At 39.0% G+C, this 13,095-nt stretch overlaps 2 long non-coding RNA genes across 3 annotated transcripts; one reads left to right on the forward strand and one right to left on the reverse strand.

Moving 5' to 3' along the window:
- Positions 1–3,169: 3,169 nt before the first annotated feature.
- On the reverse strand, positions 3,170–9,075 carry LOC133209925 (uncharacterized). Its single transcript, XR_009724805.1, has 3 exons — positions 8,955–9,075; positions 3,563–3,670; positions 3,170–3,410 (listed from the first exon to the last, which is right to left on the reverse strand). It is a non-coding gene; the product is annotated as an uncharacterized LOC133209925 (long non-coding RNA).
- Positions 9,076–9,130: 55 nt separating this feature from the next.
- On the forward strand, positions 9,131–12,485 carry LOC133209926 (uncharacterized). 2 transcript variants are annotated; one of them, XR_009724807.1, is made up of 3 exons: positions 9,131–9,267; positions 11,697–11,814; positions 12,174–12,485. It is a non-coding gene; the product is annotated as an uncharacterized LOC133209926 (long non-coding RNA). The 2 variants fall into 2 exon arrangements; XR_009724806.1 differs by having other exon boundaries at positions 12,190–12,485.
- Positions 12,486–13,095: the final 610 nt, after the last annotated feature.

The raw sequence follows: 13,095 nt of genomic DNA on the forward strand, positions 1-13,095 counted from the left end.
GACCACAATTTTTGTTATAAAACGGGTGATAAAGCAGAGATAATTCTAAATCCAAACACATATTATATTAAATAGATAAACCCGAGATAAAAATTAATAGTGACCTTGCATGCTTGATATAAGAAATATAATCACGCATATATATCAGTAATGGCTGGAAAAGGAAAAGGAGATGCTCACAGGTGAAAGATTAATTTACAGAGTTCTAAAATGTGTTCAAAATACAATCTGTGGCATCTCTCTTCACTCCTTTGGCCTGATTTTGAGTGTTTTCATTACTGCCTGTGTGCAAAATTACTACCTTAAACATATTTATAAGTTGCTTTAAAAAAGAAAAAATATTTTTTTTCTTCTATCTCTTATATTTACAGACTATTTAAGTAAAAGCACAACTTTCTATGTCTCTGTTTTATTGGGTTTTGGGTTTTTTTTCGACTATCTCTGTTATTTATGTCTTTTTTTATAGCTTCTAAAATGTCAGGTGCTACCCTCAAAGACCTCTCTTGTATTTGTCAGTTTTCTCCCAGGAGAGGCTGTCCAGAGTTTGAAGCACACAAGGTCTTGCCTTAATACTTATATGAGTACTTCTGCCCTTGGATATTATTCTCATCTCCATGATACTATGCAAATTGACAGTTCCTTCCCTGTGCTTCCAGCTAGGACTTCCGAATATATTGCGAGTAGCTGGAAAATACCTAGAAAGGCTGTATGAGCAACAGAAATATAAAAGTTCAGCCCTGAGCATGTCTCTCTGTGTGTGTATATATGCGTATGTGTTTCTAGATGTGTGTACTAGTCATATACTGTAGTCTGAAAAGTGAATCTGTGTAAATCAATGCATTTATTTAGCTCTCACCAACTCTCTCTCTGAGTTAACACCCCAGCACACACAATGCTAGCGAAGGTGATTATCTCTGCTAGCATAATTCCTCCGTAACACCTGCTTTCGCCCATAACACTCCACTAATTTTTCCCTCATTTCATTACACATAATTTTCTTTCAACACAATCTACATGTATTAAGTGGTAATGACTTTCCAGTTAAGAGCAAATCGACGCCAAGGGACCCCCCCCTCGATTGCCTGCCGTGCCTGACTCCGGCTATTAAAGATAAATTTGGTGCCTCAGAAAGCTGCAGTAAGCTAATCAATCAATTAAGCGGTTAGGACATATATTATCAAAATTCTACAGCGCGGGGGTGCATGAGAGCGTGCTGGTATACTTGGTATGATTTTAGGAATAAAAAAAGAGAGAGAAAAAAAAGCAAGCTACTAATGAATACAATTTGAGGTTGAAAGTCAGTATTCAGTGTCTTCTGAAATGAAAACTCCATCTACTACACACTACTGATAGCAACTTCGGTGTCTATTGCTTGTACAATTTCTTTTGCAGCTTTTTTACCTAGTACAATTTACTAGTGATATCAGAATGGAGCTGATGACACAGTAAAATCTATTTTTAAATGATATGAGGATACTGGTGGAGTGTATGCCATTCACAGTTAAGCAGGGTGTTCTCTCTCTAACTTGTCATTGTGTCCCTTGGTACTGCCACTGCAATTTTGTATGTTGCAAAAAGGTGGTTTAAGGATAGAATGGCAGCCATCCCAGCTTGTTGTGTCAAATTTTATCTTCAGCAATGCTATAATATTCATTCTAATTTTGGGGGGTATTTAAAACTTATAAATTAAACTGTAAAATGGCCTTGACTTTTTGTCTACTAAAAAGCAGTTCCTAGTGAAGTGACTTTGCAGGACTGACTTAAAAAACAGTTTCAACCTAACCAGAAAAAGTTAAGTTCACTGATGACTGAGTTACATTTAAGTGCAAGGAAATAGGATAATTTCAGAACTATACATAATATCACTAACAACGCCTTCATTGCCATGTTTTACTTTATTATCTTTGGCATGGTGTCATTCCTTGTATGGAAAAATTACTTAACCAGTTAGCGGCGCTTTTTTTTTGTTTTTAATGTAAAATATTTTCTCTTGCATTGTGATGAACTTCCTGTGCACCAATATTTGGCTAAATGCTAAGGAAATTGAAGCAAAACCCCAAAGAACATAAGAATTGTACAAGCAATCTTTATAGATCTTCCAGGACTAATACAAAAGGAGAGTTAAACAGAACTTTATAGAGGATATGAATAGTACAAAATATGACAAAAATTGTAAAACTTACGTTTTTAAAACAATCGGTAAATCTATAAAATAGAAACTGTAAATGGATCATTACAAGGCTTTGCCAATTACTTTTCCTGTCAATATTAACCATTTTGCCTAAAGCTTTGTTATTGTAGTGTATTAGTTATCAGCTAAAACAACATGGCAAAACTCCCTGCTTACTTTCTCAGAGCATTTTTTTCAATTTCTGCAAATTACATTGGAGCATAGTCAATGCATACACTTCTACTACTGGAAAGAACACAACATCTTTTTACTGTCTAAATAAATATTTCTTAGCAAAAAAGAGGCAGGTTGTCAAAGACAAAAAAGGGTGGTTTTGTTATGTTTTAAAGTATAATACAAATAAAAGAGGTAGCTCAGTGACTTCTTTCTGATGTGTTTGTGTAAGGAAAAATGCCATGAATAAACTCTAAAAAGAGCACTATAAATGTACACAATACGTGCAGAACACTTAATCCAAGCCCTGCATGTAAAATACAATTACAGAGAGCTAATGGCAAATATAGTGAAATAAAAAATCTACCCACGGAGACTATACAAGTGCATCCTTCAAAAAAACCGCAACACCAGCATGTTTCAATAATATGATGCTGTCCTTTCCTTTGTGGCATTCTTCATTGACTAGGCTGATAATGAAAAGGTGTCAGGGAGATTCACAGTTTAGAGTTGTATTTTCTTCCTTTCTTTTGTGTGATTGTTTTGCATTTATGGCTGTTTTCCTGCCTCTGCTCTGTATGGAGAATATGAAATATTTCAGAGCTATGTTTTCTTGTGAGATATAGAACTAAATTTGACTTTGTTATCATTACTAGGAGCATGCAAGTTTAAGTTTATTTGGTTGAAAAAGGCACAATGATGTTGTTCTTCCTGATATAGGAACAGCTATATTGGCTTTTATAGGATTTTTAGTGCAGGCTTCTTCATCTGTCCTGCATTTGATAGCTACCCTATCAGCTGGATTTTTATTTTTTTTTTTGCTTATGTTTTTGTTTCTTACCCATTCTCATTTTGGAAAAAATCATTCTGATTTATCTGAAGCACATCAAAACCTCTTTATCTATTCACACTGAGAAATTCCTTCATATTGAGAAGGTGGGGAGAGAGAGGAGGGCAGTGAGGCAAACAATAAAAAAATCTCAGTCCAAACCAGTTTGCCTTATCCTTTTCTGCAGTGTATGTAATGACTGAACTTTTGACTTTAAAGTTTTTCTCTGGTGCAGTACTGTGGAAAAAAAAAAACCAAATAAACAAACAAACAAACAAAAAGATCCCCTCTGTGCAAAGACGGGTCTAAGGCAATACCTAGTGAGGGGAATTTTTTTTGGGGGGGGGGAGGAATTGTTGTTGTTTACTTGAAGCAAATAAAACACCCACCTTAAACCCGTCCTCTATTCAGTTCAGCAGCACCTCCATACTCCAATAAACCGTTTTCATTCCATCTGGCATGCGTTTGCTCTGAAGACATTTTCCTGTCAATCTCTCCTGCCACATTAAAAATCTGTCGTTACTATTGCATTGCCGCCTGGCTCCTGAGATTTGTCTGACTGCTTTATTGCTCCTCTCATTTTTTTTTTTTCCCTGCTACAGCCGAGAAGCAGAAATAAAGGTTTGTTGTTGAAACATGGCCGCAAGGAAAGTAGGAGGCACACATCTGTCAAGGTATTACCTTTCTTCAACCAGGGATTAAGGTGTTTTACTGCTCTCGCTACTGAGCAGTCACACTGAATAAATTTTCTCAGTAGAACATAAAAATGAACTCATACATTTTGAACTGGGTTTCATTCTTTCAAGCCAACCCATATAATTATGCAATGGCATCAGTGTTCAGGGGAAAAAGAAAAGTCAGAAAGGTTTGTGTGTGCCCCCTTTCTCTCCCCTGCACCACCCTTCACATTTACATTATTTAAATGCTTATTAGGAGGGCAAGGCTGAGGCAACTAGTATTGGGAAAAGATTTTTTTTTTTTACTCTTCCTTGCTGCTGTTAGTGGATCCCTTGCAAGGTCAGATGGGGTACAGGTCTTCACTCCCCATGTTTTATCTCTGTGCTCACAATATATGCCTGGCTGTGAATATTCACTGTTAATTCACATAGAAGCAAGTCAGTAGAATTGTGATTACTGAAACACTGTCTTTTGAAGGAAACTGGCAACATTAGCTGTTGTGTACCCTTCCCATTTCTGCTGCAGACATTAACTTTACCGTCTCAATGGTACAAATGAAAACAATTTAAAAATTAAATATAACCAGTGGAGGTGGTTGTTACACCAAGACAGAGCATGTCAGACTATTCTTGGCAGTACTCAGCTGGACACTTCTGCATTATTTCAGTTATATGAAGTTAGATATCTAAAGCAGAAGGGGTTATCTCACAAAATAAACATTAGGTGTAGGCAAATGAAGGATCAAGTCAAATATATCTATGAAGGGGCACAATATATGGTGCTTTATGGATTTTTTTTGTTGTTGTTTTGTTTTTGGTTGTTGTTTTTTTTTTTTTTTTTATTCTGAAAAAGAGTAATGCAGCTTTTAAGTCTGAGGACACCCCACAACAGAAGGACTAACCTCAGTGCAGGAGCCATAAACCTCTCCAAGCTTTGAGGAGAAAGCAGTTAAGAAAATACTACACAGAGTCGGAAATCACAGCTCCACCCATTTCACCCCAGAGAAGACACGAGGAAAAGTGAGCATTCTGAAATCTTACTCTCCTCTCCTTGGTCCCAGCTCCTTCCCAGAGCTAAGTTGCATGGCTGTATTTACAGCTTTCTTATGCCAGGACAGCACATAGGAATGAATCAGGCTGGATTGGGAGGCAAAGCTCCATTCCTAACTACTTCCAGGTTTTAATTCTTCAAAAGAAGGAACCATCTTCTTATTCTGTGTTAGTATAACAACTCACACAATGAGGGATCTGGGGTTGTTATGTAGTGCTTCAGTGCAAATTATAAATAGTAATGTGCCCATGGAAATATTGTTCCTTCAGATGCTTTTTTTTATTATGGTATTCCTCAATGACTGTCTGGCTTAGACTGAATTTGCAAGTAGTTGATCCATAGGAGTAAATACATAGAATGAAACGATTAGTGTTGAGGACCTGACATCCAGGCTGTATATCTTTCAAGGGGTTATCTCACCTCAAATTTGATTCTACTCTAGTGCCATGGACTGCTCGTTAGCGAGTACATTAGGTGTGCTTCCAGAGCACAACTTCTGTATTTATTAATTTTGTCTGAAAGAAACTCAAGCTGAGCCCACTCTGCAGTGAAAGCCACACTGCTCTCAAAACACCGGTGCAAATGCAGCTCATGCCTTCTCTGGCAGCCCTCATGTCTGCTGGATCCGCGCCTGACTGAAGCTCCTCCACGTGCCTGCCTCAAAGACAGGGCGCTGCCTGGTGGTACAGAGGAACAGTGCATTAACCTGCTATACCTAGTGAATTCTGCAATGCGTATTTAGTGGAATACAAATCATTTACAGAAAATCAATGAAAAAAAGAGGGAAAGAGTGAGAAAGGTAAATATATAGCTTTTCTTAATCTTTTCCTTTTTTTTTTTTTTTTTAGACAGAAGTACTCTTAGTGACTGACGTACACAAGCCTCAGCGAACTTGAAGCCTGTAGCAGTGTCACATTGACTGTTAAATACAGATTATTTGCACAGGTCTGGGTTTTTTTGGTAGTCTTTCAAAGCCGCGTTTCAATGTTTTCCTCCAGAAATGTGTGTATTGGTGATGGTCCTTTACCTGCTGATTCCTCCTCTCACAGCATATATAGTTCAAGGTTAAAAATGCTGTCAGTAGCTGCAGTTTCATTTGCAAAGCCTGTCTGAAGTGGGCAACTGCTTTATACCTTTGGGTGTGTTTAAATTACTTATCAGGATCCAGATCAAAGCTGGCAAATGGCATCTTGCCAAGACAATTTAAAAAGCAGTTCGTATTTGTAGGAGACAATCATAAGGGGCCAAATATTCAGAAAACATGAAGCTACTGACAGTCCTTATGGGAACTCCAGAGTTCATTTTTCTTTTAAACAAAAAGCCATGGCTTCTATTTTTATTTAAACAAAAATTCAAGTAAGAATACTTGCATTCAAGAAGAATGCAAGTAAAGGGAACTTCATATCTCAGTCCTCAATTAAACTGACCACTTGATTTTGATTACCCAGGAAAAACACAGATTTTTTTTCCCATGAATGAGGAACCTTCACGTCCAATCAAAGCAGCTTGAGGTTTGAATTTAAATATGCATAATTTCTGGTCCAAACAGAGGGATGTAGATGATAAGTATCTGAGATGAGGATCTGGGCCGTACAGTTTGATATGGTTCTTGGCGTTATCTGCCTAACCATGGCTGTATCTCATCCAGCCAGCCAGTAGTTATCAAAGCCTTACCTGCAGTCCCAGTGGAACAAGTCTACTGCGTGTGTTATCTTCATTCTGGGAACCAACTGCAGATACACAAGGCTTTAATGAATCAACAATCTGTGCTGCCCACAGTTTATTAACTAATACCTCCTCTCAAAAAAAAAATATTAATTTAATATGCCCTCACACAATAATTTTAGCCTCCATACTCTCATCCCAATTAACAGAGCCACTCCCTGCTCTGTGCATTTATATTGTCCCATCTTCACCTGGTTTGTACTCTGAACTAGTAAAATTGAGACCCACTTCAGGTATATACAATTAATGAAGGGCCCTTTCTCTCAGTAAAACTAAACATATTCATCTTCTTCTTCCCAAACAGGAATGTGGAATTAATTTATCCCACTCTCATATCTGTCCCTATCATGCCTCTCCACAAAGGAATGTCAGCTGACCAAGGCCAGATATTGCTTTTAGTGAGGGAAGAACAGAGGGAGTTTGTTGGATGGAGTAAATTTTGAGGGATAGAAAGGACAGCAAGTTTATCAGTGTCAAGGCTTAGATTCATGTTTTTGTCTGCTATCTTCTCATAACACCTGTCTCTGAAAAACAGTATATTAACTTCTGCATGTGATGTCCAACACCTGAACCAGAACTACAGTAAGGAAGCATCATTTCCTTCAGTTACAGCAGTTGAGCCTTTTAACATAGATACTGCCTTAGCATACTTAGGCAGACATTTATTAGTGGAGTTCCCATTCCCATCAGCTCCAGCCAACATGTTCCCATGATTAGTCACAGGTCTGTTGAGATGGCAGCTGTACCCATCACTTGAATGGAGCAGGGTGGACAGCAAGACATTAGGGAAAGACATCTACTGATCATCAGTGAGCTTTGAGAGACATATTCTACTGCAGGCCTCCTGCTTTGTCGTTGTCTCTGTGATACTGTGGTCACCAGCCATATGAGTAAATGAGTAACCCAGCAGCAGGACCAGAAGAGCAGGCGCAGTGATGTGTACATGGGAAACCCACATGGGAGCTCTCCCAACAAGACTGCTGCTCACATGCTTACAGTTGCTCACATGTTGAAGCATCTTCTCTGTCAGTCTCTCATCTCTCCACTGCCAGGGAGGAAGTAACATGAATGATTAATGCAGAGAGCTGCGGGCAGCTCTCTCCTGGGTCTGTTCATTTCTACAGAGCATGCACCTGTGAGTTGCCTTTTCTTTTCTATCTCTCTCTGCCTCTCTTGCCCTCTGCGTTGCTTCTAGGTTGGTTTTATGGAGGTAGTGGTCTGAGAAGGCAGATCTTTCCACTTGGGAAGAATTCGCACTGCTGATGCACAGATCCCAGTGCTGCCCGTCAGAAAGCTGCTGCATGCTACATTGCAATCATGGCAGCAGACATTTAGCAATGTCTTCCAGTGGCTGCAGTTTATTACTTTTCCCCCCAATATTAATCAAAAGTGATATCGACAACATTCATTGATCACAAAACATGGGTTTGGGCAATTAATTTTCTGAATTAATTTCTGAAGTTCCAATCCAAACTGAATATTTCTCAGCATATATTCTCCCTCAGTTAGTTTTTGTTTCCCATATGAAAAGTGCTGTCTCCCTGATGAGCCATGTTGGTTACCAAATTAAAACAGAAACCCTGAAACTGCTCTAATCTGACCTAGCTCTTTACATGACCAGAGTTGTTGGGAAGGGTGTGAGGTATTTTCTCTTTAAACCTGTCCTGCACCCCTCAGATAACCACTGCTGACATATGTCATAACAACCCTTACAACTGACTGCTACAGGTAGCCATCAGGATGTGTTTCTTTTTGCAAAGCAGTGTGTGCTTTTGAACCCAGTGCTGTGTCAGGGAGTTTGACCAGCTCTCAGGATGCCTTCAGTGTCTTCTACAGGTGGGCCCTGTGCTGGCACTGTGCTCAAATGTGTATGGATTACTACACAGGATCTGCACGGATAGACTGATTTCCTCTTCAGAATACAAGTGTGAACTGCAAAAGCCCTGATGGCCACTCTGATCTCTTTGCCTGCACATGGCAACAGCAACAAGTTTTATTATGAAACATAAGAGCTCTCAGCCGAGAGCACGGTGGTGAAGTGGCTGCCCTTGTGTCTCAGCTCAGGCTGAAATCAGCCTGGAAACCCTTAGGTCAGCTTACCCAGGGAAAGGAGTTGTGACATTTCCCTCTAGAGGGTGACTGTAGCACCTCAAGAGGCACTGGGGCTTGGTGGTTGTTTATCCCTGCTCTCTGATGCTGTGTCCTGCAGGGCATATTAAAGTCCATGAAATAATGATGAAGCAGAGGGGTAATTAAAAGCCACAGTGACATTGATCTGCTGAAATTTCAGAGGGAGATCGGGGCACATAGGGAGACTATCCGTCTTACCTCACGCAGGGCCAGCTTGATTGGCCTACTGAGTATTGCAGATGGCAAGGCTCCTCACCTGTGGCCGGGGGGGCTCCCAGTGCAGCAGCCCTACTGGCTTCACATGACTGCAAAACAGGAGGATAGGGAGCAAGTGGTCACAGCTGCCAGAGGCTGTCCTTGCAGAGCAGCAGAGAAATCATTTAAAGATACAGGCTTGTTTTCACATCCTTATTCCTTTTAATGCAAATGGTAAACTCTGTATTTTTACTTAGGGACAGTTTCTCCTACTAAGAACCATCCGGCTTTCAAGCTTCTTTGCTGTATTAATTTGGTCAGTATTTAGCATTGATTCACAACTAGTTCCTTTGATTTCATGTACTTTTCATCAGTTTATTTTCTTTGTTAAAAAATTGCAGGGGACATTTCACATCTACATGGATTTTCATTTCATTTTCTAATTCACCGAGGCTAAATAAAAGTTGACTTGGGGTTGATGACGTTCCCTCAGATAACAGGCTCTCTTTCTTCAGCTTGGGCTTTGAGTATCTGGGATCATTTCTCGACCTGTAGCTTAAAGATTATGGGTTTCAGACTACTTCAGAAACTGCCTTTATGTCAGAGAAGTGAGAAGTACAGAGTTTACTAAGTTAACGGTGATGTCATAGCTTTCTTTGGTAGCTGGCATCTTCTATACATCATTATATAATCACAGGTTCTTACATTCTTTTTATAAACCCCAGCCTATTTTTTATTCTTTGCTTCCCCCCACTTCATTTGCTGCTGACGGCTGCTGCTAAAGTTCCCTTACCTCTCTCAGAAAGGAAGTAGGTTAAGAACAAAAAGAAGAACTCTATCAGATTAAGTCAAACATGTGGGGCCTATGGAGAAATCATGCATCTTGCAATAGTACCAGCAAAACAGCTTACTTTGAAGGCTAAATTGCTAAATATATCCAGAGACTTCTTTGAGCTGAAAGCAGCTGTCTTCTGCATGTTTTCAGTTGTTAGACTCCTGATGTCCCAAATAACACAGTCTCATAAAGGGTCGAAGTTGATGCAATCAGGATAATAAAATCACTCTGACAAGGCTGCATTTTGTACTTAGTTTATAATTAGGAGTCTGCTGTCTCAGGTTAAGATACTGTAAAGTTCCAATGAATTGTTAAGCTATTCACAGCACTGTGCTGCTACTGAACCAAGAAAATATTGTGTCCTAAAAATATCTTCATGTAAACACGTCAGAAATGAAAGCATGGGAAATCCAGAGAAAAGCCCTCTAGAGTTGTGTTTTCTGCACATGAAAATGGTAAGACTTGGCAATTTTTCATTTGAAGCTGACAAGGAATTATTATTCTTAAAAATAAAGTGAGCCTCAGAGCCTCAGTCAGCATGGATATTAACTATGCTGGGGTAATTTTTACAAATCAAAGCTCATGTGGTCTGTACTTTTAAAGTGACAAGAACTTCCTCTGACCAAACTATTTTATATTAAAGATAAATAAATGGATTCTTTGTGGCTTCTGATTGGGAAGGCAAATCAATGCAGATTTATGATTTTGGATTGAAGTTCTGATTCTTGTAACACAGAAATTAACATCTGTCTTTGTGACCTGTTTGTATACATACAGTTAAGCTGCCCTTTTCCATGTCACTGTTTTCAATCTAGAAAACATTGCATTTTTCCAGAGACGTGAATTCAGTGTGCAGCTCCAAATGATTGCCCAACCCTCTGTCACAGTTGCCTACAAGAGTATTAATTTTATATACCTCTCCTCCCTACAGTGAGAAAATAGAAATGTTTTCATAATTCCCTGCTATGAGGGCCAAAAAGCCAAAAACATCATAACTGGAGTAAAAACTTGTTAAGGACTCATCTGATTTATTGTCTGTACTAATAATGCATTGAGCAGACTTTGGGAATTTTCTAGTCTGAAAAAGCTTGATAGCAGAACTAAATCCTGTGTAATTCTATGACACTTTGATAGTGCTCCTGAAAAAGCAGATTCCAGAATTAGAGTTGGTTTTGCTTTTTTACTTTGATCTGGGTTGGAAGAATATCCTATATGCTACAGTATCAGAAGACATTTACTTTTCATGTGTGTAGAAATGTTAACAGTTTGGTCATTTTAAAATACTTTGTATTTATTATAAGTTGTGAATATAATGTGTGGATCAGTATGATATGTGAATCAGATACATATCTACGGCACCTAAAATTCAAATTTATCCAGCACCTCACTCACTCCCCCAGCTGAGGATGTGAACTGCATTTGAATTTTATGTCCACTATTGCCAGCTATCAAAATATAAAAATCCAGAATGAGCTCCCAAAAGAATGTGAATCTTGTGTAGAAATTGTGTGTTTTTTAAAGCCCATCTTATTGTTTTGTTGGGTTTTTTTAATAAAATGGTAAATCTACTGAACTTTCAGGGTTCTTTTTTTTTAAACTGTTCTTGGCAAACAGAGTAGCTAAAATGCTCATATTACTAAAATAAGATAAAGAAGTTTTATTTTCTTTTAATCCTATAGGTGTTAATAACAGCATCAAAGATGGTGTGATTCCTGATGAAATCTGAAAAATTGGCTACACCGTCTTAGCTGTCCACAGTGAGAAGGCTTGCAACACTGACTTCTACTCGGTGTCAGTATTTATTGCTCCTTAGAGCAGTGGCCTGGAATTCAGGACCTGATTTGTAATTAACAGTCAAGCTTAGTGTTTTGGGTGGTTTAGGAACTGTTCTGTGTCAATTTTCTGTACAGAGCTGGCTAAGGTGTGCTGAATGTGCAGATTTCTTTCAATGTAATTAGCCCAATGCTTTCTTTTTGCTGACGCACCCAGGCTCTTCCATTGCCACCGCATACTGTGTGCTCACAGCTGGTAAGTGAGAGCCTTTCCTCTGAAAATTCCTTTTTTTAATACCAGTTAGCAGGGGGAGCTTTGCAGGGCCACTAAAATATGCATTTGTACAGGCCTAGTCCTCTCTCAGTAACCTGAATTTTTTTTTCAAAAGTTAGCCATAAACATTCAGCTCCCAGGTGGAACCCATGGGACACGTTCAGTTGGCTGAAAAATCACTTTCAAAATTAGCATGTCTGCTTTGTAAGATATTATGTGTGCTTTCTCTCTTGCCTTAGAAGGAATGAAAGCATAGAATAAAAGGGCTGAATCTTACTATGCTTCACAGAATTGCCTCCAAAAGGGCAGGACTGCTCAAAATATTGGTTTCACCTTTGCAGTACCATTTTTTCTCAGGGGGATTCTCCCAAAGTACTAGATTTTCCTGCTGAGTCAGCCCAAATGCCTCTGGCCACGGCCTATGGAGAGAAAAACCTCAAGACATCCACTGAATGGAAGTCCCAGGTGCAAAAGTCAGAACTTTTGTATATAATTTTCTGATATATTAAACAGGCTTCATATCAATTCCAGGCTCCCATGGAAGGCTTACATTTTATCTGTCATACTGTAGTTATAAACCAATGAGAAATGTCCAACAGCTTATATATTTTGGCTAAGGCAAATATATTAACTAAAAATGTACTACACCAAAATATTTTTATAGGTCTTGTTTCAAAATTATGAGGAAACACTAGAAATTAAGAGATCATAGTCTGATGTTAAGGCCATGGACAAGACTGAATTGCTCTCTGATTTAGAAAGTCCCCGTCTATGTAATATTTCCAAAGGTTTCATAAAGATATTAGTCATTATAATTTTGAGATGGTACAGAAATAATCATGTTTATTACCAATATTGTTTGCATACATTACTGGCCCTAGGCTTAACTGATTCTTGGTATGCAGTGCATAGTCCTTCACTGCCACAGAATTTACAGTCTAACAGGGACAGAAAGAAACAAGAAATACCTTTCTGTCCTATAGCCATTATTCCACATATAGGGAGCAGAGAAATTATATGCAAATGTCATGGAATAGCACCAGACATATGTGAGACCCCATCTGGAGTACTGCATTCAGCTCTGGGGCCCCCATGTATGAAGGATATGGACCTGCTTGACTGAGTCCAGAGGGGGGCCACAAAGATGCTCAAAGGGCTGGAGCATGCCTGCTATGAAGACAGGCTGAGTGAGTTGGCCTTGCTCAGCCTGGAGAAGAGAAAGCTCCAGTACCTAAAGGGGTCCTACAAGAAAACTGGAAAGGG

Source organism: Neopsephotus bourkii, unplaced genomic scaffold (assembly GCF_033783945.1).
Source record: "Neopsephotus bourkii isolate Nb327-2 ecotype Australia unplaced genomic scaffold, CSIRO-AGI_Nbou_v1 NB_372, whole genome shotgun sequence".
NCBI lineage: Eukaryota > Metazoa > Chordata > Aves > Psittaciformes > Psittacidae > Neopsephotus > Neopsephotus bourkii.